The 22150-nt window shown below is 44.5% G+C and overlaps 1 protein-coding gene across 1 annotated transcript in view; it reads left to right on the plus strand.

Annotated features, from left to right (window-relative positions):
- Positions 1–22150, plus strand: part of GLG1 (golgi glycoprotein 1) — a 129215-nt gene that overhangs the window by 18357 nt on the left and 88708 nt on the right. The gene's annotated exons all lie outside the window — the stretch shown is intronic.

A 22150-nucleotide genomic window follows, 5' to 3' on the forward strand; every position in this document is an offset into this window, starting at 1 on the left:
TTGTCAGCTACAGTGTGTATTGGTTTGGAGCAGAAGCTTGATCAGTAAATGTTAGCTAAGAAAAACTACGCAGTAGTTTTAGTGTTAGCCTGATGCATTTCCCATTACTGAAGTGTTCAGGGATTGCCTACGGTCTGCGCACGTGAGCCAGTGGTGATGCAAGTATGGGAGACAGAACATGTGGCCTATCACAAGGGTGTCCTAATTGTAGAATTTTTTTGCAGGATGCCCATCATTTATGTCTGGTCACATGTACAAATCTTAAATAAGAGATTGAGTAGCTATGGATTGAAAGAGACTTTCTCAGGCAGTGGGGAAACACTGAGGTCAAGGCTTCAGAAGCAAATGCAGATCCTATATACCAAATCGCCTGGCTTCACCATGCCAGGTAACACACAGATCAGATTAAACAACATTGGAATCTCACATGGGAGTTGCAGCGCAGTATGCGAATGGGAGAAGACATCCAAGCCATGGCACAGTGTAGTGAACCGCTGCCTTTTAAGAAACTTCTCTAGAGGAACAGCCTTGATTAATTCCGTGCCACCAGGATGGGTGCGGGATAGTCTGGAATGTTGACTTTCAAAGTTGTTTCCTAAGGTGTTCCTTGTAGGATGTGTCATCTTGGTCTTGTGAGAAAAAGCCATTACGTTCCTTAATATCACAGCATGATAAATGCTTTCTAGAAGTAGAGCCCTGCGTGCGTGGACTTGGAATCCAGCGGTGTCTTTCAAATCGGTTAGAACCCTAATATTCTTGGAAAGAACCTAAATTAATCTGATGAACAAATGAGGCATAAGTTTTGCTTACCTGCCTTCTGTCTTTGTAAATGAACATATGCATAATAATGTATTTGCTAGTAAAACTTTTATATATTATGTGTAATTACTTTGTACTGTACCCCTGAATTAAATTGTCTTCAGGAATTGCCCTGTCAGTCCATCGCTAGGTCTGAGCCATTTTGCACACCCTGAAAATGCTCTGCTAGTTATCTTGAGGAGCTCTTTAGTCTGCTGCCTAGCTGTCTTTGGCTCATGCACCTGAGGAGGCGGGCCTTTGCCCACAAAAGCTTATGCTCCAAAAGGTATGTAAGTCTATAAGGTGCCACAGGACTTCTTGTTCTTTTCGAAGATACAGACTAACACGGCTACCTCTCTGACACTTGTCTTAGGCAGTGTGCTTCTGGATATAAAGTGTTGTTTTGACTTTTTTTTCGAGTAAAGCTGCAATTCACTAGAGCCCAGAATTCCTTTTAGCTTAATAGCCACATAGCCAAGAACGGCAATATTCTGTGTTTGTACAAAGTACCCAGTGAGACTCCTGTGTGACAGGGCTGTGGTCTGGAATAGGACATTGCTGGATAGAATGTCTTGTCTGTTCTTAGGCTTTCTGTTTAGGTATTTAGTAAGAGGCTGGAACAAGTAAACAGTGCCTTCCATTCTCCAAGAATAGAAATGAGGGCTCCTCCCTCTTCCCTGTTCTGGAGTTTTAAACGGCCGATCTTGTCCATGCAAAAGTTGCATCAGTTTAACTAAATTAAATTAGCAAACGTTATATGTACGTGTATTTAAACTTTTTGTTTCTATTGCCAGTAGGCACTCAAGTATGGATTTAGGATTCTAATCTTATGGAATCCAAATTAGAAAACTTTGGCCAAGTGGAAGTGGCAAATGGTTAATGAATTGAAAGTGATATATTTCTGGAATGAAATTTAAACTCGGAATGGCTGATTAGTGGCTTTTTCTACACATTTTCTGTTGTGTGGTCTGGAGGAGTGTGCAAGGTGTCATGAGCATTTGAGCCTAGAAGATACGGAGTGTGGCTTCTATCTGGTTGCACCCCTGATTCACTCTGTGACTTGGGCAGCCATCCGATCTCTCCTTGTCTTAATCTGTAAGTTGAATGTAATAACTGTCTACAGGAATCTGGAGGGTATGATGGGTTCCCACCAGTGATTCCACCTGGAACTGTGATACCTTGAGCCCTTTGACCCGTGAGCCTTATTCCCTTTACACTGTACCACTGTGACAAGTTGCAAAGCTCTCTCTAGTTTGCCCCTTCACCAGTATACGCATAGGTAAGAACACAAGGAGCTGCAGTTACATACAACTGCTGTGATGAGCTCTACGCGGGAAGGTTTCAGCTGGAGAACACAACAGCTTTCTGCCCTGAGTTATACCTCCCAAACACCGGTTTTAGACAAAGTAAAGTGATTATAAGGAGTGGCAAACAGATCAAAGCAGGTTACTCAGCAAATAAACAAAAATGCAAACTAAGCTTAATATAGTAAAAATTTATCTCTGAGTTCTAGGTGATAAAACTGGTTGCAGACTTGTAAGGGTTATGCTGCACTTGCTTACAGCTTGAAGTTCCCAGGTGTTGTGTTTGCAGGTTAAAAATGCCTTTTGACTGGGTCCAGGACTTCCCCCAGTCCAGTCTTTGCTCCTCAGGTGTTTCCAGGGATCTCTTTGGGTGGGGAGGTAGTGAAGAACCTCAATGTCACTTTTATGCTTCAGACAGCTCTTGCTTTTGGCAGGAACCCTTGTTTTAAGGCTTGGTTCCTATGCCATCAGTGTCTATCCTGATGTCACGAGATGGACTCTAGAACCAGGTGACTGACATGGTTACACGTCTTGTAGTATCATAGCAGCTGGACACCGTCTTCAGCATCCCCAGGAAGGATCCCCAGGTTGGGAGATAAGCTTAGTCTAAGGCCTGTTGTTCTTCCTCATGGCTCATTAACCTGGAAGGGCCCTTTCCAGCCAGCCATCTAGACTGAGGCCAGCTGGGGCTGGGTCATATCAAGTCTCAGGAACTTCCCCGGCTGCAAGTTCCTGCCTTAGGTCACAACCCAAACCCTCCTGCGTCCCAGTCCCCTGTCCCACGTCACAACCTCCCACTTCAACCAAACTCCCTCCTAGTTCTCACACCCCTTCTTGTCCCCCAGTTCCTTACCACAGGCACCCTTCTGCACCCAGCCTCCATCCCAGATCCTATATCTCCTCTAATTAATACCATGGATGAGTGTGGCCCTTGACCACTTAGCAAATTCTTGGAGTGCCCCCCCATATCAGAAGTTATTGCCCATCCCCGCTCGAGTACTTATACGCTTATCATGTAAATAAACTTTTTAAATGATCGTGTCTGTCTGGTAATGGTCACAGGTATTCTAGGAACCTCAGACACCGTCTGCCCCAAAGACCTTATGATTTAACTGGGCATGTCACAACAAAGGAGGGTCAAAAATAGGAGAAGGAAGAGAAAGGAAGGATGTGAATGAACGTTCAGAGCGTTTGGTTCCAGCAGTAAGCAAGTGTATGTCTTGATGGTTCCATTAGACTATTTAAAAATTAAAGAACATAGTAGCTTAAAGACCAGTCACTAAGGTGCTGCAAGACTACTTGTTTTTTCCTCTGATAGCTAGAGCTTGGCTCATGTTCTGAAGTGTGAAGATGTTGTCAAAAGGCTTTTACTTCTGTAAGTCTGGATACTGTTTTTCTATATAAATATTGGTCCTTTCCCATCCTGCTAATTGCTGGTCACAATTGTATTTTGTCAAAGTGAATTCATAGACTAACTGTACATAATGGATAAGTCTACACCACATAAAACCGTGGCAGCAAGCCTCAGGGTCTACAGACTTGGGCTCAAAGGGCTTGGATGCTGATGCTAAGAATAGAGGTGTAATTGTTCTGGCTTAGGCTATGAAATGCTCCCTTGCTGGATTTCAGAGCCTGGGTGGGAAGCCTGCACTGCTGTTTTTAGCACTGTAACGTGCCTGAGTCTGTATACCAAGACTCTCACTCATTGCTACAATTTTTGGGGGTTTATTTTTTGTGGTGACTGTACCCTAAAAGTAACTACTTTCACGCATCAGTTTTTAAATTTGCCACCTTTTGATGTAATTGAATGTCCCCTTATTCTTGTATTCAAAAAGGGTGATTTCTTAATCTACCTGTTCTGGATGTATTGTATTTTATGCTTTTACTGTGTCTTTAAGGCAAGCATCCCAGTCATTTTCCTCCCTCCATGAGCTGTCTTGATCCCTGACTTGTCTTTGCCACGTATCTGAGCCATCACTATTTCAGCTGTCTCCTTTTTGAGATGGGATGACTACAGTTGAAGACAGTATTCCAGATGAGGGCTTCCATCCATTTCTATAATGGTATGATGTTATCTTTACTTCCATATCTTCTCCAGGGGCATGACAGCAGAAATGCTTTCATAGAGAGTGCAAATGAGGCTGATGAGGTTGACTAGTAATGAGATTTTAGCTTTGAAGAGGCTGTTCCAGGTATAACAGAGCAGTCTGGAGAATCACTGAAGTGTCTTAAGAGCTGACATCATTGGTAGGATAGCAAAAGATGGGGGATGCTAAAGGAGAGCTGGTCAGATGCCAACAGGCTTTTCTCAGTGTGTAGGACCTTGACATCAAGTACAAGAATTTTGACTTCCTGTTGCCCATCAAAGGCACTGATAACCAGAAAGGTGTGCAATGGCCAAAAATACTTCTGGATGGAGCATTTTAGGCAAAATGGATGGCCTTAGAAGTTAATAGGAAAAGAGCAAGTGTTTGCAGCAGCCTGGGTGAGAGATGAGTAACATGTGGGCAAAGAGAACAGTTGAGGCAAACTGAAAGAGTAAGATTTTGAATTTGTTTAGAGGAAGAGAGAGTGCCAAGAATAAGTCTTACTTTGGATGCAGAGAGTGCCGCAGCAGTGGGAAAATGCAAAGGAAAGGAGCATTCTGTTCCTGTTCCCCACTAAATGCTCATTAGGGTGAATTTGGGATTGAGCATCTGTAGGTGTTAATGGGGAGATACTTATTGAGCCCTGGCTAATTACTCTTCTGTTAAATCTTTGCCTGGTATATCAGAGACACCACAAATTACTTGGAGATCATAAAAAATACAGATCACCAAGATTCCACTCCCTTACACTTCTGCACATAATTGACATTGAGGCACTTACTGTACAGTTTTCTACTGTACAGGGTTTTATTTTTATGTAATTGAAGGCAGGGGCATGATATATAATTTGAAATATTTAAAGTGAGGTGCTCTGCTTTTCAGAAATAGCAGTCATGACAACTTAAATGGGGTTCTTTACATGAAGTGCGGGTGAACAGATAGTTACAGGAGACAGCAGGGAATCAATAAGAGAAGTTGGAATTATCTGTCATTATGCACTGTTTAACCTGTTAGCTGAGGGTCTGCTGGACTGTTAAACAGGCGGCCTTCTTATCTGCTGTTTACTGCTTTTGTATTACAGCCTACTTGGCTATTCCAACCACATTATTTAGACCAAAAAAAGATACACATGCAATTTTCTCCAAAGAGTAAATAGAGCTAAAATAAATAGCTGCTGCAATGATAACTTCACCAAGATGTCTAGTTTAAGAGGCACCTCAGACTGTCATAACTGCAGAAATTTAGGTGTTGGATTATTTTGTTTTGTGGACCCAAGGTTTAATTTTACATTAGGAATCTGGGAGGGCTTTCTTAGTCTTTAATAACCATGACCCTAAGGATAAAAGCTCAGTGGCTTGAGCATTGGCCTGCTAAACCTGGGGTAGAGTTTAATCCTTGAGGGGGGCCATTTGTGGATCTGGGGCAGATAAAAAAAATTTGTAATGGGTGGTGATAGGTCCTGCTGTGAGTGCAGGGGACTGGACTGGATGTGATGACCTTGCAAGGTCTCTTCCAGCTGTATGAGATAGATGTGTTTAAACTAGATTTTATTCAAGTTTTGGAAATATGTTTGGGTTCCTTTTGCCAGTTACCATAATAAAAAGCATAAATGTTTGTGCTTGGGTATTAGCATTGGCATAAGCTGTTGTGTTGTCATTTGCTAATGCAAATGCTCAGCATGAGGATAGAGTAACCCAAACAGGATGGAGCACTGAACTCTATGCAGAATTAAACAGAAATTTTGAGGCTGGCACCATCTGAACTGCTCTTGTTTCTTGCGTACATTCAAGCCACTGCATCACGCGTTCTCCTGCTTTGGTAACACCATCAGTATAATAGGATCAGTAAAGTCGTACAGGCTGAACCTCTCTAATTCAACACCCCTGGGACCGGCCTGGAGCTGAATGAGAGTATTTGCTGGACCACAGAAGGTCAATATTGTCTAGCAGCATTACACTGGTTACTGGGCTCTTAAATGACATTTAAGGGCAAATTACAGCTAAATAATAGCACAGAACGTGGAGAGCCAGGACTGGTGGCTGGAAACAAACTTGATGGGAAACACGGGGAAACTTGGCCACCCCCAGGAGAAGCGGTTGTCTGGCTAACTAAAATCATGCCAGATTACGTATGTTGCTGGACTAGAGAGGTTCAACCTGGATCAGTTTAAGGGGTTAAAAACTCAGTCAAGCAGTTTAATTTGTTGTGCTGTGAAATGCTTACCCTTTTCTGATGCTCTGGGACGGTATGATGTACGCATCCTGCTGTGGGACATTGGGAGGTCAGGTGCTTTCTGAGAAGAAATGTGTAATAGTTGAATAGCAGCACAAGGACCACCACTGGAAGCCTCCAGGTGGAAGTGGAACCTGTGTACTTAAATGCAAATGACCTGGGCAGATTGCACTAATTAAGAGAATACAACCCTTGCAAAAAAGTAGGCCTCTCTGAAAAGATTAACTATAAATCCCCATCAACTGCTGCTAAAATGGTCTAGCAGTTAATGGACTGATTGAACAGATACTTTACACTGTACCTTGGAGCCTGCCAAAATGAGGGCTGGCGGGCTGCCAAAGGGAGCAGGTTGCAGCCCCACGAGCAATCCACTTACAGTGCCAGGCCACAGGGCCCAGAGCTTTTTCCCAGCTGGTAGATCATAATAGGGACTCTTAGCTGCACCCTCCGCCACAAAGACGCCTTACAGGGAGGAAAACTGTCTTGTGTGTGGGTCTCAAACTAAGGTAACGCTTTCGAGCAGAGGTTCTCAGCCTTTTGGTTTCTGAGCACCAATGTTCTATAAAAACTCCATGGCCCGATTGTGCCACAACAGCTGTTTTTCTAAATATACAAGCCAGGGCTGGTGTTAGGGGACAAAAAGGAAGGCAGTTGTCTGGGGCCACACAACACGAGTTAGTGAGCTTTATGCTTGGCTTCAGCCGCTGATTGTGGGGTTTAGGGCCTGGGGCTGCAGCCTTGCGTGGTTTGACTTTGGCGTTCTGCTCCAGGCTGTAGCATTTGCATGTGTTTTTGTATCCTTCTAAACCCTCCACCAATGTTTGGGAAATCCATTTACCAAGTTTTCCTGTTGGATTTCTCTTTTGGAAATAACCGAAGCATTGTTTTCTTCCTGAGTTCGAAACCCAGCCCTGGGTATTTGTCAGAGCTGGGCCAAGTAGGGCATGAAATTAGCACGGTTGGTCAGTGTGATATCCAGAGCCCTGTGTCCGTCATGCACTTTGTGAATGTTTAAGGGTAGAGACCACCTTTGTGTGTGCTCATTGCCTAACACAACAGGACAGAGGTATTGAGGCACTGCAGGGTGGGTAGCACTTCTGAGCAGCTGAGGCAAGTGCTGAAGTTATACATGGAAAGAACAGGCTGGGAAAGGGCAAAATAGTGGAGACTGCTGCTTTAGTGCAGGAAAGGGGAGGTGAATCTCCTCTTTCAGCTTGAGCAGTGGTTCCCAAACTTTTCGGCATCACACCCCCCTTTTTGATCTTTGAGAAGCCCTCACCCCCACCACTTCTTTACCATCACGCAAACCCCCCTTTAACAAAAAATTCAATTTGTAATTTGAAATAAACACAAAAACTGGATATAAAAATGTTATTTAAAATGAAAAAAATAAGCACAAATATTTTTTCTTGCCAGCTTGTGGTTGTCTGATTCAGCCCCAGCTGTCTGAGCCCCATGCCAGCCTCCAGAGCTGTCTGCACCAGCTGCCTGCCCCTGACCTGTGTTGCCAGAGCCGCCTGCCCGATCCCCACGCTTTCTGGCAACTTTGAAAGTAGTTTACCCAATAATAACCTTGCAGTTTCTACCATTTAGTTGAGCTGTGTGTGTCACATAGGCAGAGCCTTGCAGCATGTATTTTTAAATCTGCATAACATTTCCAGTTGATCAGCTCAAACATAGACTACTTTTCCCAGTGTCCCATTCGATCATGCATTGTGCTGCAGCTGCGTCCTTAGGCTAGTTAATAGGCATTTAACTCTGGGAAGTGAGTTAGAAGCTTGCCACCTGGTTTTTTGAGCTGCTGTGTTCCAAATGCAGACTGGTCTTTGAAATGGCAAGCCAAACACAGAGCATTTCATAGGGCTAATTATAAATGAGTCGGGGAGGGCAGTAAATCTCCCTCTGAGAAGGAGTTTCATGTCACAAATGCTAAGTCTATGTAAGTGAATGCATTGTGGTGTATGCTCATGCTCACCTTTTGTGCAAACAGATCTTTGTTTGAAATCTCACTTTTAAAATGTTTCAATCAATATAGCTAGGCTAGACCACGTAACAGTGCGGGCTTTACAAGCTCAAATTATCTGTGTTCATTTCAGTATCTGGAGGTCTTGAATATTAGAGGACCTAGGGAGTCTGTTGTCCGTTTTCTGAAGGTAGCTAGTTTAATCAGTACTTGGTAGAGCCGCTGTTAGAGTTGAGCAACTGAACTGTCTTTTTAACCAATCCAGCTGATGGATGTTTAGAACAGGCCGATCTAGATGAAATAAGGTGAACATTGCGCTCCTTGAAGACGTGTGGCTAAGCCAGGAATGGCTGGTTCAATGGCTTGGAGGGCACAGATGAGTTATCCGTGCTAGAGGAGTGACTGACTGGACAGTGCAGGTTCTTTGGACTAGAGGTGCGAGGTTTTATGGTTCTGACCACAAATACCGTAGGGGCCTGTGGGTGTTGTGGGGGGAGGAGGAGGAATCTGAGAGAGAACAAGTTAAGATACTGGATTTCCTGTAAATGGAAATCTGTTTCCCCCTGTGTTCTGACCATATAAAAACATCCCCACCACTTGAGGATGGGGAAAAATTGAAGACACAAATTTTCTTGCTCTAATAAAACAAGGAAAACTAAATTTAGGACGAGCTTTTCTCATCTTCCCTATACCTTTGTTATAGATTTTTAAGGAAGACAAAGTTTAAACTTTCACTGCTATGGAAGCAGGAGTGACATGGAATCACCTCTTCATTTTAGTGCTTCAAGACATAAAAGTAGTAGGTGAATGTGTTAGGCACTTACATTTCACCTGGGCTGCTATTCCATATAGCACTTCTTCTGTCCCACTAGATGGGCAGAAGGCAGCTGACTAGGACAGCATCAGTTTCAATCTTTTGTCTCTTGTCTGTGTACACTCATCCCTTGCTTTACGAGCACAATTGGTTCCCAACTTTCTGCTCGTAGGCAGAAACTCATAAGGGGGACACTAAATTACCATTAAATTACATGTAGAAGTCTTTGATTAGTTCCTAGGGCTCCCAACTTGGGGAATGAGTGGCAGCAGGTGGTGCTGCTTTTGAAAGGTAAGTGAACCTTGGGTTGTGGAGTGTTAAAGGCTGGGGGTAGTTTAGGGCTGTGAGCAGGAGGGAGGGTTAAAATCTGGTGGTGGGTTTTGGGGGGTTCAGGCTGACGTGGTCTGGGCGGGGGGTCTGGCCGTGGGCGGTACTGGTGACGGGGTACAGGCAGCCACAGAGCAGTTTTTCCGTGGGGGGGTGGGTAACAGGTGGCCACGGGAAGTACAAGCGGCAGCAGGGTCTGGCCGTGGAGGCGTGTACAGGCGGCCGTGGGAGGGTCTGGCTGCAGGGAGTACAAGTAGAGGGGAGGTCTGGCCGCGGGGATATACAGGCGGTCTGGCCGCAGGGCGCACAGGCGGCCTTGGGGTCTGACCACGGGGCCGGCAGGGGGTATAGGTGGCGGTGGAGGGGTGGGTTAAGGCTGTGGGGGTGGTGCGGTTTAGGGCTGTGGGGGCAAGTGTCAAGCAGCGGGGGTATCTCGCTGCGGGGCGACAGGGGTTCACTCATAGAGTGAACTATGGTAGGTAAGTGTCCCTTGTTTAAGGGAGTACTGGTAAATGAAGTACTCATGTAATGAGGGATGAGTGTATTTGGGCAGTTGAGCAGAAGCAGGAAAATAGGAGCAATCTTCTCCTGAGGGAATTTCCTGTAGAATTCAAAGTGCATTTGAGGAAGAGAACAAATTCCTGCAGTAAATTTAAATGCTGGTTGCATGCCCCTTCTTTGTAGAGCTGGTTGCAGATTTCTGACTCTGATTGCTAATTTCTGGTTCTGAAGTTAAGCTTTGACAGTGCAAAAGTGATAATCCTAGTGCCAATGAATTTATAATCCCATGCAGCAGTTGGGAAGCCAGGAAAAACTAGCTTAGTCACTAAAGCAGGTAGCAGCATATCTGATGGAAAAAAAACTAAATATTTAACTATAGAAGGCAATTGATTCTGGCAGTGTGGTCCTCTATCTGACCATGTGAATTCTGAGTGCTGAAGGGGCTGCACAAGGATGGGTTTCTGATTTTTGTGCTAGATTAAACTTGCCTCACGTATATGTCACAGAAGCAAAGTTTATTGATGTGAAGAATATACAGAATTCCCCCAGTTAGGGTTTGTTTAAGCTTTGAGGGGATCATTGAATGTGTTCCTTGAGGCAAACTCAGTTGCTTTTCTTCCTTCTATCTTTATCGGACAAAGACCTCTGCTCTTGGGTATATTTGAGTACAGTCGTATCTGCATGTATAAAAATGACATTTTCATTCTTGTCAGAATGAACATTTCACTGATTTGCAGTAAATTTGGTTGTGGGTGGCTTACTGGCAAATGCATGCATGTTTTAAGAGAGAGTGAGTCAAGGAAAATACTGTTTTATTTCTCTCCCCTTCAGATTCAACCCAAAAGGGCTGCCTGGTGCAGTTTTCTGGTGACCTCTTCCTAATTAAGATGCAAGTTCACTTCTTGGTGCTGGTGATCTGGATTTTGAAGTGTTAATGGGCTGGGAAGTGTCCAGCATGTGTGGTAGAGCAATAGCATTGCCTGGTTTTGTGCTTGTTTTACTAGGTGTGCTGCAGTAGGCAACTTACCATCTATTTTCAGGGTCATGCAGCATAGAAAGAAGTAAATTCATGTTGGTTTCAAACCTCACTGGAAGCCTGGTGGTAAGGAAGAGACAGTGAAATATTAGTTTGCCAATGAAAAAAGAACTCGGGGTGAATTATCTGATTTTAAGAATGAGGAATATTTTGGAGGAATATAATGAAACCTTTTGTTAGGAGGGACTCAAAATACTTCCCTTGGGGGCAGGGAGGCAATGGTGGATGGGGAGGACATGTTTGGAAGAGGTTATGTTGCTGGAACCTCTTATCGGCCACTGGTTCCTTACTTCTTGCCAAGTTTATTCAGTGAAACTTGCATAATCTTGTGTTTTGGTACATTTTGGTACTTTTCAGTTTCTGTTGCAAGGCATTTGATTAGGGTGTAAACCGTGCTAGAACCCAGACGCTTGAGAGGCTTATCCTTGAAGCTCCTTTTGCTGACGACTGTGCACTTATGGCACACAAGGAATCTGATCTTCAGCTTATCGTCAGCAAGTATGCTCAGGCCAGTCGCCTCTTTGGCTTGACCATCAGCCGAGGAAAACCGAGGTACTGTTTCAGCCTGCTCCAGGATCCTGCTGCTCTCCCCACTTCCATCTGTGTTGAAGGAACAGAGTTAAAAACAGTGGATGAGTTCAAATGCCTCAGCAGCGTGACAGCCAATGATAGCTGCCTGCCCGATCATTATCATTAACTAAAAGCCAAATATAAAGCAAAGAGTGACACAGCTGTACTTCCCATTATGAGAATGAAAATTGATAAAGAGTTTTGGTCCAAAAGATAATTCTTCCTGTGCAGATTTCCCACATCTAAACTCCCAGCATTGTGGAAGTTGGTTTTAATAAGTAATCATTCAGCTGCTGTTGGCAGGTACCATGTTCAACAAATGGTCCATGGTTGCATTTGTCAGCGAGGAGTTGTTGCGGTTGACCACAGGACGTGTTTGTTAAATCCAGGCATTTCAGTAGGATTAAAGGTTCGTCACCACCATTTGAATCCCAGAATAGAATAGATTCGTAGACCTGGAAGGGGCCTCCAAGGGTCATCAAGTCCAGTTCCCTGCACTCAGGAAGGACCAGCACCCGATGTTCCATAAGCCCTGTCGGACTGGCACATTTAACCTTCAATAATGCAATTTCAGCCTCCATGAAGCTTAGAAAGCTGAAGGGAATTCACTAGAAGTCACAAATAAACGTCTTGTGAAAGACCTGACACAGAAGATCCCTGACTTTGATCTCCCCTGAAGCTCCACAGGCAACTCTAAACCATATTTGCACAGACAGGAAACAAAAGACCTGTCAGCATGCGGCTGTGCGTACCCAAAACAGGCCATGGACTATACAACAACCCAGTGCCCAATTCATAGACACGAAGCAGGCATCACAGCAATGCACACTGCTATGCCAGACAAAACTATCTGGCTTAAATGTCTAAACGTCAAATTTTATAGTTGTTGGTCTGCATTCACATCTGTCATGTGAAGATGATGATGATTGGTTAAATGAGTGGATTGAAGAAAGAAGAATATCTGCACGGTTGACTTCAGAGTACCCATGCTTTCAATGACCACTACAACAGAAATGGCATTCCAGTCTTGAATCCAATAGGTCTCTGAGCTCCGTAATAAATTACTTTTTTAAGATCAGTTCTGTTGGTTTAGGAAGGAAGAGACTTGGTTTATTCAAAGACGTTTCAAAATGTGAAAATTTTAAAGGAATAGAAAAACTATATTCAGAGAGGAATAAGAGGTTTTGAACCTAGATATATTTGGAGGCAAAACCTTTCCCTCAAACAGTGGAAATTACCTGCTTTTGGGAAAAGCTGTCTAACCACTGGTGGCAAAATTCCCAGAAATGGGTTATGTTGGCAAGCCAGTAGAAGACAAGCACTGAGACTAAAGGGTGACTAATTATCTGCGAGCCAGCCTGGCAAATGCACGTAGTCAGAAGTGTTTCTTGACTGTCGTAGTCCTGAGAGAATATTGCAATTTTAGTATGGCTCCGAATGCAACAATTGCAGAATTCCCCCAGGACTTTATCATCATTTGACTTTTGTAAATGCAGGCAAAACTGCCTTGTTCATAGGATGAGGTGGGACAACTGCACCAGGCCCCATGCTTTGGCGGACCCTGTGCCTCAGGGGCACGTGGGGCAGGGCTGGTGTCTGCAGTGGGCGTCAGCCCCATGGGGGGCTGCCTGCATTGTGGGTCCCCCCAGCCACATGCTCAGTCCCAGTTCCTCCTCCTTGCAATTCCTCCTTCTGGTTGTGGGGTGGACTGCTGGCTGCTGCAGGGTCCTGGTGCTCCTCTGTCTCACTAGTGCCACTCCAGCGGGCAGCCTGCACAGGACAGCCTGACCTGCCTTGCTCCTGCCCCTCCAGTTTTCCACCTTGGAGGCACAGATCTTTCACTTGTCCAGTAGTGGGACCCTTCATCAGTCCAGGGGGCCTGTCCTAGCATAGGTGAGTGCCAACAGCCAGTCTCCACTAGGCCAGGTTGCCCTTAGCCTAAAACCGGCTTCCCACAATGCCCCACGCCTCCCTTTTCCGCTGCCTTTTCTCCCCTCTCCCAACACTGTGTGTGTGTGTGTGAGTGGGGGGTCCTTGCCATCAGGCTCTAGGCCAGGAGGACAGCCCTAATCAGTCCCAGCCTCAAAGTTCTCCTTGCCTTTTCCAGCTCTCTAGAAGCGGGTTCCAGCTTAGGGATTCCCCTCCCACAGTACCAGGACCCAGGAACCCCACAGCTGCACCACTACCCACCAGGGAAGGCAAATTACAGAGGGTTTCCCCCTGACTCCCAGCATTTTGAGCTTTAAAACTCACGCTTTCTAAATGCTCTAAAATTGGAATGGTTACTCTGATTGCTTGGAAATCTGCTTCCTGGGGATGCAGAGTAGCACTAGTGATCTAAATTTGGGGTCTTTGGCCAAAGGACCCCTGAATTACAGGCTGCTCCCCAAGCCTACTTTTCTGTTCTGTTAAACAGAGAGGGAGGTACTAATTATGTCTGACTAAATCACAAACAGACTTCATTGAGATAGTGAGGTGAGTTCACACCATCTATCAGTTAACATAATGAAGGATAAGTCAATCACAACCCCCTTACACAAGATGAGTTTTTGCGATGCCTGTGGGGTGCTACAGTTTGTGACTCATGGGTGCTGGCAATTTGATTTTGATGACAATAATCTGTCTTGGAGGAAAGTGGGGGCAGGGGAAGGCAGGGAATTACTGTGCAGGGACCAGTATCGGTAGTTGGAGGAGGGCAGAAATTAGAGGGAGAGTGCTGTGGGGTAAGGGAGCGGGATTGTGGGAAGGGAGATAAGTGGGAATGGATGGAAGGGAAGGGAAAGATCGGGGGTTCAGGTGAGGAAGACATAACACCACCTAGCTCTTCCAGTGAACCCCTAGCCCCTTGCATTCCTTATGCCTAGTCTCTGCTGCTCTTCCAGGGACCAGTGCACCCCAGCCCTGCACTCTACCACACCCACACCCCCAGCTAGTGTACAGCAGCTAGCATTAGCAGGCACAGAGACAACTGGAGAAACATAGGTCTGAATGCTATGAGAATTCGTCCCTGGGGGAGCAAAAACTGCCCTTCAAGCCCTTCAGTTTCTTAAGTCACTTGACGGCGTCTCCCCAAACACAGCAATGGCAGACAGGATTTTGGTGACAATGCCACTGGGGGTTCAGGGAGCAAAGTTTTTCCAAGTTACCGGTTGAGATCTGTCCATCTGTCTCCAGGGCCTGGGTCGACTTGCCATTCTGTCCATTGTGAAGGGAACAGCATCAAACCTGGTTTACCATCATCTGATAGAGAATTTGCTGCAAGGGAGTCCAGGAAGATGGATTTCAGAATGCAAGCAGTGTGATACTGATCATAATCAGTGAGGGTTTTTTAATTATATGATCTTCATTATACTTTTAAAAAAGAGCTATAGTATAACAGTATAATTACACAGGTGGGCATTAGCAATATTTAACTTGTAGTCAGCAGCTACCCTTGAAGTTTATGGTAACCAGATTTCACCTGTATAAAAACATGTTAAGTGGGGAGATACAGGTGGCTTCCTCAGGCCCTGCACCTGCCTAGGGACAGCACTGAATTCAGGCTTACTTATCTCATGCTGTGACTGTACAGGAAATTAAGGTAACGTTATTTGTGACACCCTGAGCCTGGAAGCCCAGTCAGAGTGTAGTCTGGGCCAGGGTGGAGAACCAATGGCCCACAGTCCTGGATCTAGACTGCAGCTTGCCTGGATCCAGACCACAAGCTTGGAGCTTCCCTACCCAGCATCTGGCCCATGGTGCTGTCGGGGCTGTGTATCCCCGTGCCCCCCGGGCTGACTCAGGCAAGGGGGGGGCCAGATCCAGACTGTAGGCTCTGCTGGAAGTGGGAGGGGGCCCTCCAGGAAGTGAGTGGATACTGCTGCTGTTGTACCTCCAGATGAGAGGGAGAGACATGGCCTGGAGGCTCCATCCTGCTGCACTGACTGGCTGGAATTCCAGCCAATCAGAGGAGGAGAGAGAGGGGCCCGGAAGTGGTAGGGCGGGGGCAGAGACCCATGTGTATCCAGGGATGCTGCCTGGGTAAGCTACACCAACGTTGCTCATACCCTGCATCCCTCGCCTGCTCCTCCCTCTCCCACTTATCTGAGAATAGCCATATAACTGCAGTAATATGTAATTATACTGTTAAGTGTTCCTGCTAGACAGGCCATAAAAGAGAACATCTTGAAGTAACTGAACTTGTTCTAACCTGGTTATGACTCTAACACTGCAGGCTTATGGAAGCCTTGCTTGGCATTCTCAAGGAGTGCTTAAGTCTTGACAGGTCGTCTGGATACATGGCTACTTTTATTAGCCTGATTACTAGAAATATTATGGTTTCAAAAATGCATACTGGGAACCTTGCCGTTTCTTACTGCAGCCACAAAAATAAACATAACTCCACTAAAAGTGAATTTCGTCTGCAGCAAAGCAGTCTGAAAATACTGGTTTTAGAATCCCTGACTGCGTTTCCATAGACAGAATAAACTGGGTTGTGACTATTCAACATGTGCTGGCTTGGGCTGCTTTCAGTTTTGTTCTAAACCTGTTCTAATCTCATCCCTGGTTTCTGAGAGAAGGTAGGTTGTGGGGGGAGCACCCAGTGCCCTAAAAAGCATTAGGCTACAGTCCTCTCTTACTCATTGCGCTTTGATTATGTTCAGATGTTATCTATACGTAAGCAATTTACCATTTATAGTCAAATTTTTAAATGTCACATTTGAAGTCTTAAACAAAAAATGCATCAGAGAAAATTCTGCTGTGTTTATCCTCCATCTGCTGACTTGTTTCGATCAGTCTCATTTCTAAGTGTTGTTGAAGCATCATTGGACTGTTAGTCAGATTGTATGAATGGGGATTGGGAATGCTCAATTCCAGTATATTTGTCTGAGTTTTCCTTCTATCGCTTCAGTATGTAATTTTGTAGCGGAAATAGCAGTAGACATTCTTAGGCTGTGCATTCCTCTGTCAGCGTGTACAAATTAAAGTAGCAGCCCATGACAGGATTGCTGTTTTACTAGGAGAGACCCATATCACTTGGAACTTTTAGGTGGTGTCTGGAGCTCTCACTCTAATGAACATCTGATAGACATAGGTAATATAGTAGGTTGGTCTAGAGCTAGTCTACAGAAACTAAGCCACTCTGCTCTGGACAGGGAAAGATGTAAGGAAATAGTGAGAGACATCAGACACCAACTGGTGCTGAGCCACATGGTTGATGATGATGAACTGTATACCTAATAGAATAAAAGGTCTCTGAGCAATCACATTTTTTCAGTCTCTTTGCTTTTATCGTATGGTATCTGTAGCTCCTCTAGTCGCATTCCTTCTGGCTAAATTACAGTACAGGTTGAACCTCTCAAGTTCAGCACCCTGGGACCTGACCAGTGCCGAATGAGGTAATTTGCTAGACAACAGGGCGGTCATTGTTTTCTGGCCACACAACCCACACTCGTACTTCACTGGGCTCTTAGAACACATGTAGGGGTAAATTACATCTAAACGACTGCGCAGACCACCAGGACTGGTGACTGTCTTATGTGTCCCATAAACACATTTTATGGGACCCCTGGAATTTTGGCCACCCCCATGATAAATGGTCGTTGGGCTAACTAAAATCTTGCCAGATTATGGATGGTGCCAGACTAGAGAGGTTCAGCTTGTACAATGTTTAAATCAGCTGTTCAAATGGTTATGAAAATTGACTCCCCACTGCTCCATTGGCCCCAGCCCCCCAGCCAGCGGGGAGTGGGAGGGGACACGGCAGCGTGTAGAGCTGCTTCCTCCCCTGTGATGGACATACTCTGTAGACTGGATGTAGCCTGTGAGGCTTGGGTCTCCCACTCACCCCACAGTGGGGAGCTGGCTCTGGCTCTGCAACCGCAGGCGGGGAGTGCTGTCTCACTGCAGGGGGCAGGGGGAGATCCCTGAGCTTTGTGGACTGGATCAAGGCAAGCAGTGGGCCAGATGTTGCCTGGGGGTCTCTAGATTCCCCATTGTTAGGGAGTCTTTTTCTAGGTGACTTGAGCTACAGAAATGTAAAAATGCATTTTATTGGATCAGTGTCTTTTGGTGAGAGAGACAAACGAGACAAGCGTTTGAGCTTGCATGGAGCTCTCCTTTGGGTGTGGGAAATCAGTCCCTCCCTGGGCCTAGCCACAAGCCATTAAGGCCTTCTATCTAGTGGGTCATGCTTCTCCACGGGGGGAGCCAGTTAAGAAAGGAGGGTACCACATGTGCTCTGCCCTCCCATGAATTGCCCCTCATGCCCTGTGTGTGTAAATAAATTTGATGTAAGTTCTGTCTGTCATCTATGCCTGCTTTTCTCAAAACATTCTTGCCTGAGGGTACGTGGGAGCTAGGTTCCTGGACTACTGATTCCAGAGTACACTCAGCTCCTTAAGGGCAGACAGACAACACAGGCACTGTGCCTCTAGCTTTAGACTTGTGAATGCCCCCGTTAAAACCTGGATTGTCCTGGCCTTGAAAGGGAGGCAGGCAGGCAATACAGGGGGAGGGTGAAGTAGGTCCTTGGGGATTCAGACAAGATGCTTTTTTCATTACTCTCATGGTAGCATCAGTATCTCTTTCCAAACATTCTTCTTGGTGGATGCAATCTGTGTTTGCAATGAGGATTCTGCAAGAGTATTCACCGTAGGCAAACATCTCTTGGTGAATCAAGAGTATTGCTCTGGATCTGCCTTCCTCTCTTCTTACCAGCCTCTAAATGGCTGCTCCTGTACCTCTCTGAATCAGAATGGAATAGACTGTGAAACCCCAGAGATTTAGACAAAGCATAATAGCCAAAGTAAGGGGAAGAGAATGAAGAGAAATGTAATTCCTTTTCAGCATCACAAACCACTAGAACCCTGTGCTCAAAAGCTGTGTTTGCCAAGAAAGAGGAGTTATGCAGTTTGTCAGGTAGGGCAAGATCATCCTTGCATGCCATTGTCACAGTTCAGAATTCAAAGACCACACCTGCACTCTGGAGAATACTGTAACATCAGCTAGCAGAAGTAACCAAAACCAGGTATTTAAATCTTTATCCTGAGTTTTTCTGGGCTAAGAGCAGGAAATGTTACCCTCCAACATATTCTCTGTCCCTACGGTCTTCTTTATTTCAGCAAGTAGGGAGATCTTATTATTGTGTACTTAGGAAGGTCAGATAATGACTAAACTTGTTTGGATAATCACCTCTTGAGAGAGGAATACAGATAGTACTTAAGTGTCACTGTGATGTCCCAAAGTTACTTGTAATTAAATTATATTTTTAAAACTTCTGTTTAGTCATGTTCAAGAATAATAGTAACAATAGGAATAATTCATCTATCGGGGAGTGTCTCTAGCTGGCACAGAAATTCTAGTTATTAGTGCTGCTGCCTGCTCAGAATAATTAAAGGAGTAACCAGTGAATTCTGAATTGGTTTCTTGAGATGCCATAATTTAATCAAAAGATGAAAATAATTTGCACATAAGTGATATTAGTAAGTCTCTGAGAGTACTGTTAATTGTTGATACAAAGAACTGCAAAATCAGTATAGTATGAGATTCTTAATTATGACTTCCTCCAAACAAAGTTTGATTTGATAACAGCTGAGAAACACTAATTTTTTGTTAATCATTGAAGGTGGCTCAGACAACTGGAAATGGATTTGATGGGGGATTGGTGATCGTTCTGAGGAAATAGGGTGCAGATATTTAACTGTGCAGTAAGGACCATCCTGATTCTATACACCTGCAAAAAGCTCTGGTCAAACTCACTATTTGTGTGCACAACAGGAGCATGTCTGCTTGTTTTAGTGTCATTTTGTCTGTAAAACTATCCAGGTGTAATTATTGGCTCACGACCAACTTCTGGTGAGCTGACTGTTTACAGTAGTGTCACCCCAAAGTCTGAGTTAACCCTTTACCCTGGAGTTTAAAGAAAAATATTCTGCTTGTTAGCTTTATTGCTCATTTAATGGGAAATGGTCAAGCTTAAAATCACAGGAGATTTCAGGCTGGAATTCTCAAGAAAGAACTTAAACGTGGTTAACATGTTGGGCTCGGCAACAGAGGTCAATAGAGAAGCTGGCTGTAATTTGGTGCCCCCGTGTTATCTTGGCAACCCTGGCTAAGTTGGGTGTCTCTTTTTTGACAGATGGTCCCTGTGTATGTTGCACACATGGGAATGTACGTGTGGCAGGCACCTGAAGCTGGAAATACGTTAAAGCCATGTGCATTATCTCTTTGTGCTCTTGACAGAGGGTATGAGGCATTGTATATTGATGCTTCTCCTTTTCTCTTCTTCCTACAAATCCAGCAAGGTCTGAAGCAGAGGGGGTGTAGGGTGGGTTAGTGAGATACAGATAGGGATCACAAATGTCTAAGAATATCTAGTAACTGTAAGTAGCTTTCACTTCCTTGACTGATGGGGAATAAGTATATCTAAAGCAAACCTAGGTAAAATATCTTTCTGTTGTTGAATGTTTGCTGGTTCTTGGGATGTATTTTGGTTGCAGAAGGAACACGGTAAATAAGTGACATTTCTTTGGCTGTTCCAGAATCCATGTCAAATATATGTACGATCTGGTGAACTAAACTCAGGATGAACATTTCATTTATTTTGTGCCGTATCAAGGCTCTTGGTTATCTCTGTGTCATCAACATAATTGTGTTGTGAAATAGAGTAGAATTTTATCTGGCCATGTCTGGCGATGCTTGTTTTGAAAACTTTTTTCATGATACCTTAGAGTTCTTCGTTCAGTAGTTAATAGAAATTAGTGTTCTGAGCAACTCTTGGTAACTGTTCCGTTACCAGCAAAGTGCTAGTGATTGGTTACAAGACCATTGGCTGGCTTTAGCTGTCTTAGTCCAGGTCATTTGCTAATTCCCAGATAAATGGGAACAGATCATACCGTGGCATAGCTGTATCTGTTGCATTGTGAGTGTGAGTCTCTAAAATGTCCTATCCAGACGTATTAAGGAAAGAAGACTTGAGAGTTGCTATTGGGCTGAATGCCCTTTAGCAGATGTTCTGTTGTAATGGACATGAGCGCAGACAATGGATGAAACATTATTTTATTCACAAATGTGGGATTCAGGTTTTCAATTTGTCTCCTAAAATGCAGGAGGGATGGGGTAGTACATGTTCTCCTGAGATGTGGCTCTTTCAGTGTTCACTGACAACTTAAAAACTGATGGCAGGGTAAACAGTGGCTTGCTATTCTGAAGCAGCAATATGCAGTTCCTAGGACTAACTGAACACAGTAATGTGTGAACTTCCAGCACAGCTGAAAAATGGTCAGGTGAACACATTTCAGATGAGATGATGTCAACAGAAGATTTCTTGGTTTCCCTAGGCTTAGAACATGAGGTTGTTCCACAAGGACTGAATTTTGGGGTGGGTATCTTTACGATGATATTTTTCCAACAGACTGACCAAACTCCAGTTATTTATGAGCCTTGACTATGGTCCAAAGCATGGATACTGCAGGATGCCTGCCAGTGCCACTGCTGTTCATTTCAGATGCCAGAGTAGTGACTAATTTCTCCTACAAAGTGCCAATGCATTGTGAGAGAGTCTTCTGTGCTAGGAGGATGTTGGGGACACTGATCTAGCTTTCATGTGGCAATATGTGGTACTTCCCTCATGGTGGGCTGTCCTGCGAAACTTTAATGCCCATAGTAAAGCTCCTATTCTCAACAGATGCTTGACTTGGTATAAATATGATCTTCCATGTGAATGCCGGGGAGAGAATCAATATTTTTGATCGTGTTTTTTGCCCAGAGTTGCATCAGCCAACCATGGGAGGTAGCTAGTTATACTTGAGAAAACAAGTGATACTTCAGTGCTAACAATTTTTTTTTTTTTTTGTTGCAGTGGCTGCTGGAGAAGAAAATTTTTCAGTCATTGCTCTTTGCTTTTCCTTTAATTTTATAGTGTGCTGGTGGGGAGCAGGATGGTATTGTATGATCTTTCTACTTAAAAGTAACAGCAACGAAGGGTCCTGTGGCACCTTATAGACCAACAGAAAAGTTTTGAGCATGAGCTTTCGTGAGCACAGACTCACTTCATCAGATGCTGGTCTTGGAAATCTGCAGGGCCAGGTATAAATAAGCCAGGGCAAGGGTGGGGATAACAAGGTTAGCTCAGTTAGCTCAGTAGCTCCCGCTACTTTAAAGTGTGGTTTTAAAGTCTCTGTTCATGTTTACAATCCTGTCGATACAGCCTAGGACACAGGATGTGGTGTGTATAATGACTGAGAAGCAAACTTCTTATCTGAGAAAAGACTTTACTGCAGGAAAGTATTTAGCATTATTTCAAGAATGGTGGAAAGGCAGATTTTTCTTTTCTGAGGTAAAAAGGCAGATGAAGCATTTTGAAATTCAAAGACATTGGCCCAAGGCCACTATCTACTTCAGGCACTTGATTGCCAAGTAGCGTTTTTTGTTTTCAAGATGGTTCCTCTGTGGGCTTTGGTATGCTGTATTCTGGCCTTTCCTGTACTGATGACATGGGGAAGATAGCTTCAACCCTTTGCAAGTGCTGAAATGGGT

Source organism: Carettochelys insculpta, chromosome 14 (genome assembly GCF_033958435.1).
Source record: "Carettochelys insculpta isolate YL-2023 chromosome 14, ASM3395843v1, whole genome shotgun sequence".
Taxonomy (NCBI): domain Eukaryota; kingdom Metazoa; phylum Chordata; order Testudines; family Carettochelyidae; genus Carettochelys; species Carettochelys insculpta.